Genomic DNA, 9,259 nt, shown 5'->3' on the forward strand with positions numbered 1-9,259 from the left:
GAGACAACAGCAATTAAAACTGAGGAATGGATGTATATATTTTGTCTTGCCGCACTGAAAAGTTGATTGGATTACATTTTCAGCTGATTTAAATTGTTGTAACACTCCTGAATAGGGAGATGTGAAAATGTGAGTCAGACAGATTCTGGGAACGGAGTCTGCCTTTCAACTTCTTGAGGAATGCACAGCAATTACTGTCCGTGGGAAAAGAATAAAATATTTGTGCAAAGAATAATAATACAGGATATCAATACTGAGAAGTTATAGAAAAGCTCCTTCTTATTCCTTAATTTATTCATTTCTAAAGTATTTTTCCCGATTATCCAGAGTATAATTTTATTGAAACACCATAATTTCTTAATATATATACATATATAATATATATATACATATATAATAAGGCAGTGAAGAAATGAAAACCTTTAAGGGCTGATTTTCACAGAAGTCACATTCATTTGAAATTAAGATTTACACCATGCTTGACATATTTCACAATTTGCAGACAGAGGCTTAGTCCCTGACCACTGGAAAAAGGAGTCGCATTGCAAATGAGACTAGCAAAAAGGTATTCAGTCATTTAGAATCATTTAAAAATCATTGAGTCATTTAAAAAACGTTTTATTTAGCCTTAAATATAATCTTTATGTATAAATAACATTTAGATGATATTATTATTTCCAAAGTTCCATCAGTCACTGATTAGGGAGTGTCAATCTTTTAGACTCCTGGAAGAATACAAGCAAGATGAAAGAAATTGTTGGAGCCTTTCAAAAATAAACATACGTGGCATGAACTCTTAGAGCACTTCATGCACTGTGGTGCAGCAAAACTTGACTTTGCCCATCAGCAATCCTTCCAAACAATTTGCCTGCTGACATTTCAGCGATGAGGTCAAATTTGCTTATGGGAAATGTGTTTGATGTCATGTAGTTTTGCAGAGACTCTTTTCTGTTGGCATGTAAAGGTCATTTTGGTAGAGCAAAGTGCATTTATAAACTTCCCTAGAAACAGATTCTGGGCACAAAGCATCTTCTGAATAATAAGAAGCCATTTCTTTTTTTTTTTTAACCCTTTTTTGTTATTTCTTTCTTTCTTTTTTTTTTTTTTTTTTTTTTTTTTCTGGAGGTCTTTTTCTTTGAAAGATGTAGAAGTAAGATCATAGAATTACAGAATCATAGAATGAATTAGATCATCCAGTTCCAACTCCCCTGTCATGAACTGGTGTCCACCCACCGGATCAGGTGGTGCCCAGAACCTCATCCATTTTGGCCTTGAGAACCTCCAGTCATGGAGCATCCATTGCTTCCTGGTCAGCAGTACCAGGGTCTCACCATTTTCCGAGTAAAGAATTTCTTCTTCAAATCCAACCTAAATCTTTCCTCTTTTAATTTAAAGCCATTCCCCCTTGTCCTATCACTACCAGACCATGTACAGAAGTCAGTCTCCCCTCTGCTAATTAGCTCCCTTCAGGTACTGGAAGGCCACAGTGAGATCTCCCTTCTCTTCTCCAGGCTGAACAAGCCTGGACACCTCAAACTCTCTTCATAGGAGAGGTATTTCAGCCCTTTGATCATCTTTGACCCACGTCCCTCCTGTGCTGGGTGTTCCAGGTCTGGATGCAATACTGTCAACGGGGCCTCGTGAGGCAGAGCAGAGAACAATCCCCTCTCTGCCCTCTGCCATCTCTCTGTTGATGCAGCCCATGACGCAGTGTCAATAACTTCTTCTTTCAGTCTCCAACCCCTGGTCTGTCCAGTATCTGGACTAGGAAGTAATCTTCAATGAACTCCAAGAGTACCATGGACTTCTTGCATGCCACTGTGTTGTTTTCCCAGCCGATCTCTGAGTGGCTGAAATCCCCATCAGGATCAGACAGCCTAATCGTAAACTCTGATCACCAGATGCCCTTTATAGTTCTTGTCCCTAATTTTATCCCTGTTTATTATTATTGCTGTTTCTCAGAGACTTTTATGATAGCAATTAAGTCATCGCTTTCAAATTACACCACGGTTTCCAACTCCTGTTTATTTCCCAGACTGCATGCGACGGTGTAGAGGCACTTTAGTTGGGCTATAATCTGTGTTACCTTCTTGTGGAAGCTCTCCCAGATTCCTCTGGGACAAATCTGAGCTTTTTCTGCATTACTTCCTAAAATGACAGTGTTTCATGGCTCTTCTCAGTCACTCAGCATTACAACACCTTCCCCCATCAAATCTCGTTTAAAGCTCTGGTGATAAGCCCAGCCAGGTTGCTGTCCAGTATAATCTTGCACCTCCTGGTCAGTTGCATTCCATCCAACACCAACAGGCTTGGTTTCTCAAAGGTGCATCCAAGATGTACTTGAAACCATGAGTATGACACCATACATGCAGCCATTCATTCAACTGATTTGTTTTTCTCCTTCTGTCTGAGTTTCAGTCTCCAAGTGGGAGGAATCAGGATAACGCTACCAGGGCTCCCAATCCCTCCAACATCTTCCCAAAGTACATAAAGTCTTTTTAAATATTTTGTTTCCTAATTGCAGCCTCCCGTGACCCAGCCTGAAAGAGCAGTAGTGGATAGCAATCCTCCAGCCTTATCAGACCCAGTATCCTCCTCCTGATGTAGGGCCCTGACAGACAGCAAACCTAAGACGATACCAAAGAAAGTGTTCCTTCACTGTGGTACTGCAGTGTTTCTTAAAAAGCAAACAAAAAGTTCTTGCAGTGCAACTGCAAAATCCTCTGTTCCTTGGAGCAAGCATAAGTTTTCAACTCCTCTCTATTATGAGCATAAGGAATAGAGGGGAGGAAGGACAGAGAAAGATTTTAAGATCTTATTTTATTTATTTGCCTTGTTTAGGCATCCAGTCTTATAATAGATATCTCTGAGTTTCCCACATGATTGTAGCCGCCAGTCCAAAATTTTTGCATGTTGTCTGTCAACTTGTCTGGATATTCCAGATAACCTATAGCATTATTTTCAAATGGCCAATGAAACCTTCTAAGACAAGTCAGTTGAGTTCCTTTATTTATGCTTTTTAAATTTGACTTTTTTTTATATGAGATGGGTATATGAAACCACGCTGATGTCAACGGACTAATAAATGGTTAATTGAGAAGGTCAATAGAGTCAATGGATCTTGGAAGGTTATTCAGCTCCTCAGAAACTATCAACCTGTTTGCCAGTTGAATCATGCTGTAAACTTTACTGATTAATGTTGACTCAGTTCTTAATGACTATCATGGGAGTTTAAAGGCCTAATTTATTTGTAGATATCTGCATCTAGTTGCCTAAATATTGATATCTTAATCTCAAACTGAATTCCACACAAGGACTCCTTATTCTTTCTTCCCCAGTGGAATAACCTGAGTCTTGGCAGCTACTTGATTAAATGTAAGTTGCTATGTAACCTCACATAAAATTTCCCTTACTGGAATCACTTTATAGAAGGCTTTGCACTCTGATGGCCTGTAATCCTGAGATGAGAATTACAAAAAACCTCCTAAATTTCTGACCTGGAACAACACTGGAACAACTGCCAAATACATTCCTGGCACGTAACAATAGTAAAAAGCATGAATTATATGTCCATTTACCTCTTTTAGTTTCATTTTCATGTAAGCAGTGAAGCAAATGCCAGCCAAGGCTGGTCAATCAATTTTACTTTGCAGAGTTTTGCTTCACACATATATGTGCAGGCCACAGACAGAAAGGATAGTAGTTGCAGGCAGTGGGATATCATGTCATGAATGTCCTGAAAAAGAGCATTCCCTTCATTAGTACAGTTTAGTATAACTAGCATAAAGAATACAAAGTGTGTACCACTCTGCATCCACACATAGTGAACGTTTCTTCTAATAAAGCACTACAGTTACAGGAAGTAGGGGAAAAAAACCACCAATTAGTAGTAGCCTAAAACTTGACAACTCATACTTCCTGTGAATTCACTGCAGAGAAATAGCTTACACATTCAGAGGTAAAGCTGAAACTAGTTCCTAATTATGCTAGAGAATGCATCAAAAATATAGGCATCATAAAAATGCATCCTTAAAAATGATCATAAAATCATAGTCATAGAATATTTTGAGTTGGAAGGACCCTTAAAGGTCATCTATAGGACCAATAGGTTCATCTTAAAGTCCAACGCCCCAGCAATGAACAGGGACACTCACAGCTCCATCAGATCCTCAGAGCCCCGTTCCCTGACCTAAATGGCATCCCGTCCCTTGGGTGTGTAGAGTGCAGAGTTTGGTGTCATCTACAAACTTGCTGAGGGTCATTCTGTACCACAGTCATTATCTCCCATTCCCAACTGAAGGGCATGAAACTTCACATTAAATTTTACTGTACACACCAGTCCTGGCATATTTAGGATGATTTATTTAAGAAATCACAAAGATTAAGAAATGGATGTCGGGTTTTTAGGGGGGCACATAAACCAGTGAAGAGTAATTACTGAAATAGCTGTTCCAGCTCAGGTACAAATAATCTCCACAATTTCCTGCGCTCCAGACAACTTGCTTATATGTAATCTGTTTTATTTCCAAACTTTTTGCTTTTTTACAGTGTGGAGGTCATAGAATTATATAAAGGCTTATGATGGAAGAGAACCTAAAGATCACCTAGTTCCAACCTCCCTACCATGGTTGCCACCCACCAGCTCGGGCTGCCCAGGACCCCATCCAATCTGGCCTGGAGCACCTCCAGAGATGGGGCAGCCACAGCTCTCTAGGCAGCTGTGCCATGGCCTCACCACCCTTTGAGTAAAAAATTTCCACCTTATGTCTAACATCAATCTCCTCTCTTTTAGTTTAAAGCCTTTCTCCCTTGTCCTATCACTATCAGATTTTGAAAAACTTGCTCCCCCTCCTGCTTATAAGCTCCCTTCAAGTATTGGAAGGCTTCGATGAGGTCTCCCCAGACCCTCCACTTTTCCAAGGTAAACAAGCCCAACTCCCTCAACCTCTCTTCACAAAAGTCCTCCAGCCCTCTGATCAACTTCATGTAACACAGTTGAAAGCAGACACTTACCTGACATCAGAACACCATCAGATTTACCCAGAAGTTGTAGTTTAAGAGGCATCAGAATTTTCTTACGTAAGAATATGCAGAGGGGAGTGCTTGCTTCTTAAGGGTATCTGTTCAAGGACCATTTCCAAGGCTGCAAGAAAACAAGGTGGTAATGGGAACTAAGTCTGCTCAATCACACTGGTGAGCCCACACCTCAGGTGCTGTGTTCAGTTTTGAACCCTCACTGCAAGAAGGACATTGATGTCCTGGACTGTGTCCAAAGAAGGGCAAAGGGACTGTGAAGGATCTGGTGAGCAATTCTTATATGGGGAGCAGCTGAGGAAACCAGAATTGTTTCATCTGCAGAAGAGGAGGCTCAAGAGAGACCTTACTGCTCTCTCCAGCTCCCTGAAAGGAGGTTGTGGTAAGGTGGGGGGTTGACCCCTTCTCCACAGTAACAGCAGTGGGATGGGAGGTAATGGCCTTAAGTCTCAGACAAGGTCGAGGCTGGGTATTAGGAAAAATTTCTTCTTAGAGTGGTGATGCATTGGCACAGGCTGCCCAGGAACATAGTGGAGTCAGTATGCATGGAGGTGTTCAAGAACCATGGAGATGTGTCATCAAGTGACATGGCCTACGGGGTCACAGACATGGGTTGCTGGCTGGATTGCATGATCTTATTGCTCTTCCCAAACTATGATTCTATGGTTTTATGATTGTTAGTCCTTACCTCACACAACACCATAAATCACAGTTAAATTACAAATTGTATAGGAGCTGATGAACAGATGAAGAGAAGCTAGCAGAACCATGTGATGAATTTGGTGCAGTAACATTTAGTCATTTGTGGAACAAAATGCAAACAGGCTGCATGAGTAGGAACAGCGTCATTTAAAATAGACTTAAACATGAAATCTGTCCTTTGTCAGACTGAACTATTCTCAGCTTGGCTTCTTAGCATCAGCCAAATTTGTTAAGCTATAAGGGAAAATGAAATTGGAGACCTAACAACTTCTGCAAATTATTTGTGTTATTGCTGCCTTGGAAACATCATTACAGATACCCTTATCTTGTGGGATTTTAATCAGAAAATATCTTTTTTTTTTTTCTTATTTTTCGTCATGAAGGCAAAAAAAGATAGAGCTAGAAAAGATGTTACAGCTACAGCAAGTAATCAAAGATGACAAAAAGTGCTTTTAGGAGGTGGATTAAATTGGCTATAATATTTTAGCTTCCCCTAAATCTGTAATTTTTATACTGAAAATGTCAATTTTCAAAAATTAAGTCATTACAAAAAATGAGTTGTCTCTGATTCTATTTTCCTTCTAAGATAATGAATTGGTACTCCTCAGTAAAAAGAGTCTTAGCCACTTAGATCCTAGAGTCAGTATTATCCTCCCATATATTGGCATATGTATTACAACAGGTCTCTAGCAATGATGCTGTGCTTTCCAAGCATGTGCTCATGGGATGTGGGGAGTCACCTGTCTAGAAAGCAGCTGTCATCCCCAAACGAGAACCCTCTGAAATCTGAGTTGGGAAAATTTCATGAGAAAAACAAAACAAAACATATTCATAATCTCTTGGCATGACAGACCATGTTCTTTTTACCCAACTGCTCTACAGTGACGATGGCTTCTGGTGGAAGAGGAGCAGCACCTGGAAATGCTCCAATTGTTTGTGAAAGTCAAATGGGTCAACACCCAAAAAGTGCTCATGTTGTTAGTGCGCTTCAGCTGACAAATGGTAACTGCTTACACTGCTGGCACTTGATCATGGATTTTGCTTTGAAGCAAAAATGTGTCGTGACTGGGGCAAATGAATCCGATTCAAACACAAATATATTTTAATGCTACATAGCAAGATGTTTGACGTTTGAAATAATTAAAGGCTTGGGACTCTTGTGGAGTGAGATTTTATTTGGGATTCCAGTGAAGTGTGAAAACTACATCAGAATGAATTATTGCAATGGATATTGCACAGAAATTCTGCGCTTCCACATAGCCTTGCAAAAAAAAACTGTTTTCTTGTTTTTCGTTTTTTAAATAACTTTACATTAAAAAACATATATCATGAACACAGACCTCTAATTTCACATTTCAACAAAACAGGAGCAGGTATGCGTGCAACTTGCTCAAACAAACATGTGTGGCATGTTGGATTCAGAGGTATCAGGTATGGCTTGCACACATCAGATAGGGCTGAGAGCAGTTTATGCCAATTTTGGAATCAGACACGGGTCTAACAGAGATGGAAAACGAATTTACTCTTGGCTACTAGCTGTTCATCTATGCACTAATCCTTCAGACTACACCTACAGAGAAACCTTCTCTGGGTTTAGTGCATGTTTTTCTCAATTAGGTACCTAATTGCCCAGTAAGGATATTCATAGAATCATAGAATCATGGAATCATAGAATGGCCGGTGTTACAAAGGACCACAATGCTCATCCAGTTCCAACCCCCTGCTGTGTGCAGGTCGCCAACCAGCAGCCCAGGCTGCCCAGAGCCACATCCAGCCTGGCCTTGAACGCCTGCAGGGATGGGGCATCCACAGCCTCCTTGGGCAACCTGTTCCAGTGCCTCACCACCCTCTTGGGTAAAAATATTGGTCTTGTTCTGGGAAAAAAAATAAATAAATTACAGAAAGTCCAGGAAACTCTCAGATGACAGGGAGAGACAGAAACTGAGTGAGTAGGCAATTAGGAGAAGGAAGAGAAAAGACAGAGGTGTACTGAACTATGCATGAGGAGTAGAAATCCACGTTTGTGTGGTACCTCTATCTCTGGAGGCTGACCTGAAGTCTTCTGAGCCCAAGTGCAGTCACTTATCTATAGGGTTATGCAACATCTCCCTTGCAGGTACAGGCTTCCCAGGGAGACTGGTGGTGGTTCTAGCAGCTAGTGAGGTGGTAAACGACCTGAAAAGATCAGAAGAGTGAAAAAATATGTGATTTTGTTGTCATGTGACATAGGCAGGATTTTAGCCCATATCCCATTCAACAATTTATGCTTCATCTATGGAGCTCTACCATGCCTGTACCACAAGGAGCTGAGGGAAATATAAAAGAAACCATGGAATGTCATGGAAGAAAAAAGATGAGATGAAAGACTGCAATTTTGTAGACTCAAGAAGGGAGATTTTAGCATGGCTAATGTTTCTATCTTATTTGTTATTTCAGAAGTGATGCCACTAAGTCTAGGTTATTGATCTTTCAGGCCACCAAAACAGTGCTTGATTTTCTAGAAGAGAGCTGGTCTCACTGCTAAAATAGGATATATGCTGTTATTAAATGAATCTTCACCTAGATTAACTGTGTGTTGAGTAACGTGTAAGTATACTGCAACAAGAAACATCCTCAGTGACCAAAAATATGACCTGTGCTAAAGTCTAGAATTCTATTTGCTTATTGCTTATTGCAGCTCAAGCCACAATATAAACCAGATCTTCTATTTCATGATTTCTGGTGGTGCCTGCAAGTCTTTCCAGGAAGTCTGGTTTTAGAAAGGTTTCCCTCACTTCCTGTTTTTTATTTGCTGGCAGAGGCATTTGTTGATCATGTCACTCTGTCACTACTCTCACAGCCCTTTTTTGTCCTGATAATTTACTTATAAAGAAAGTCCTTTTCAGGTTTTACTGTGGAGACAGTGGAAGGTTGAGAAATGACATCTATAAACTACCTCCATAGGAACAAGATCTTAAATGCCCTAGAACAAGAGAGAGCATCTTCTCAGCACATCTTTTGTTGTTCCTCTCTTCTTTGCTTTGTCACTTTTTCCCATGAGCACTGTCTCAAAACAAAATTGCACTTAGGGGATGATGTTACGATTTTGTACAACTTCACTCGTTCCTCCTCCCTCCTCTCCCTTCCCCCCCAAATTTCCTTGTCTCTTTCTTTCCATTTCCTTCTTTTTCATTCTTACAGAGGGATAGATTAAACTGTAATTTTATTTAGAGTTCAATTTATACTAACCATTTCCTTAGTTTGTTGTCTTTGCCACAAAGACTGCAAGGGAGCAGTTGCTGTTGCTTGATGTCAGCTAATTTGGATGCATTAACAGCTTTGTTTACATTTTGGCACAGAATTTTGGGTATTTACCACAGCTGCAAATATTCATCCTTGGGAAACAAGGGCGGACAAGGTAATTAGCACAGAAAGACAATGTTAAGAAATTAAGAAGGAAAGTGAACACAGCAACATCCAGAACAGAGTATCACTGAAGCCAAAATTGATAGGATGTATAATGAAAGGCAGTTATGATTTATTA

The 9,259-nt window shown here is 40.2% G+C and overlaps 1 long non-coding RNA gene across 3 annotated transcripts in view; it reads right to left on the reverse strand.

Moving 5' to 3' along the window:
- Positions 1-1,199: 1,199 nt before the first annotated feature.
- LOC122159515 overlaps positions 1,200-9,259 on the reverse strand; it is a 16,018-nt gene continuing 7,958 nt past the window's right edge. For all 3 annotated transcript variants that reach the window (XR_006168539.1, XR_006168540.1, XR_006168541.1), the window contains 5 exons: positions 8,965-9,110; positions 7,769-7,911; positions 5,014-5,143; positions 3,579-3,736; positions 1,200-2,627 (listed from right to left, as the gene is read on the reverse strand). This is a non-coding gene — a long non-coding RNA (uncharacterized LOC122159515). The remainder of the gene's footprint in view (positions 2,628-3,578; positions 3,737-5,013; positions 5,144-7,768; positions 7,912-8,964; positions 9,111-9,259) is intronic.

This window comes from Centrocercus urophasianus, unplaced genomic scaffold (assembly GCF_019232065.1).
Source record: "Centrocercus urophasianus isolate 14NV4802_14NV808 unplaced genomic scaffold, USGS_Curo_1.0 seq_16, whole genome shotgun sequence".
NCBI lineage: Eukaryota > Metazoa > Chordata > Aves > Galliformes > Phasianidae > Centrocercus > Centrocercus urophasianus.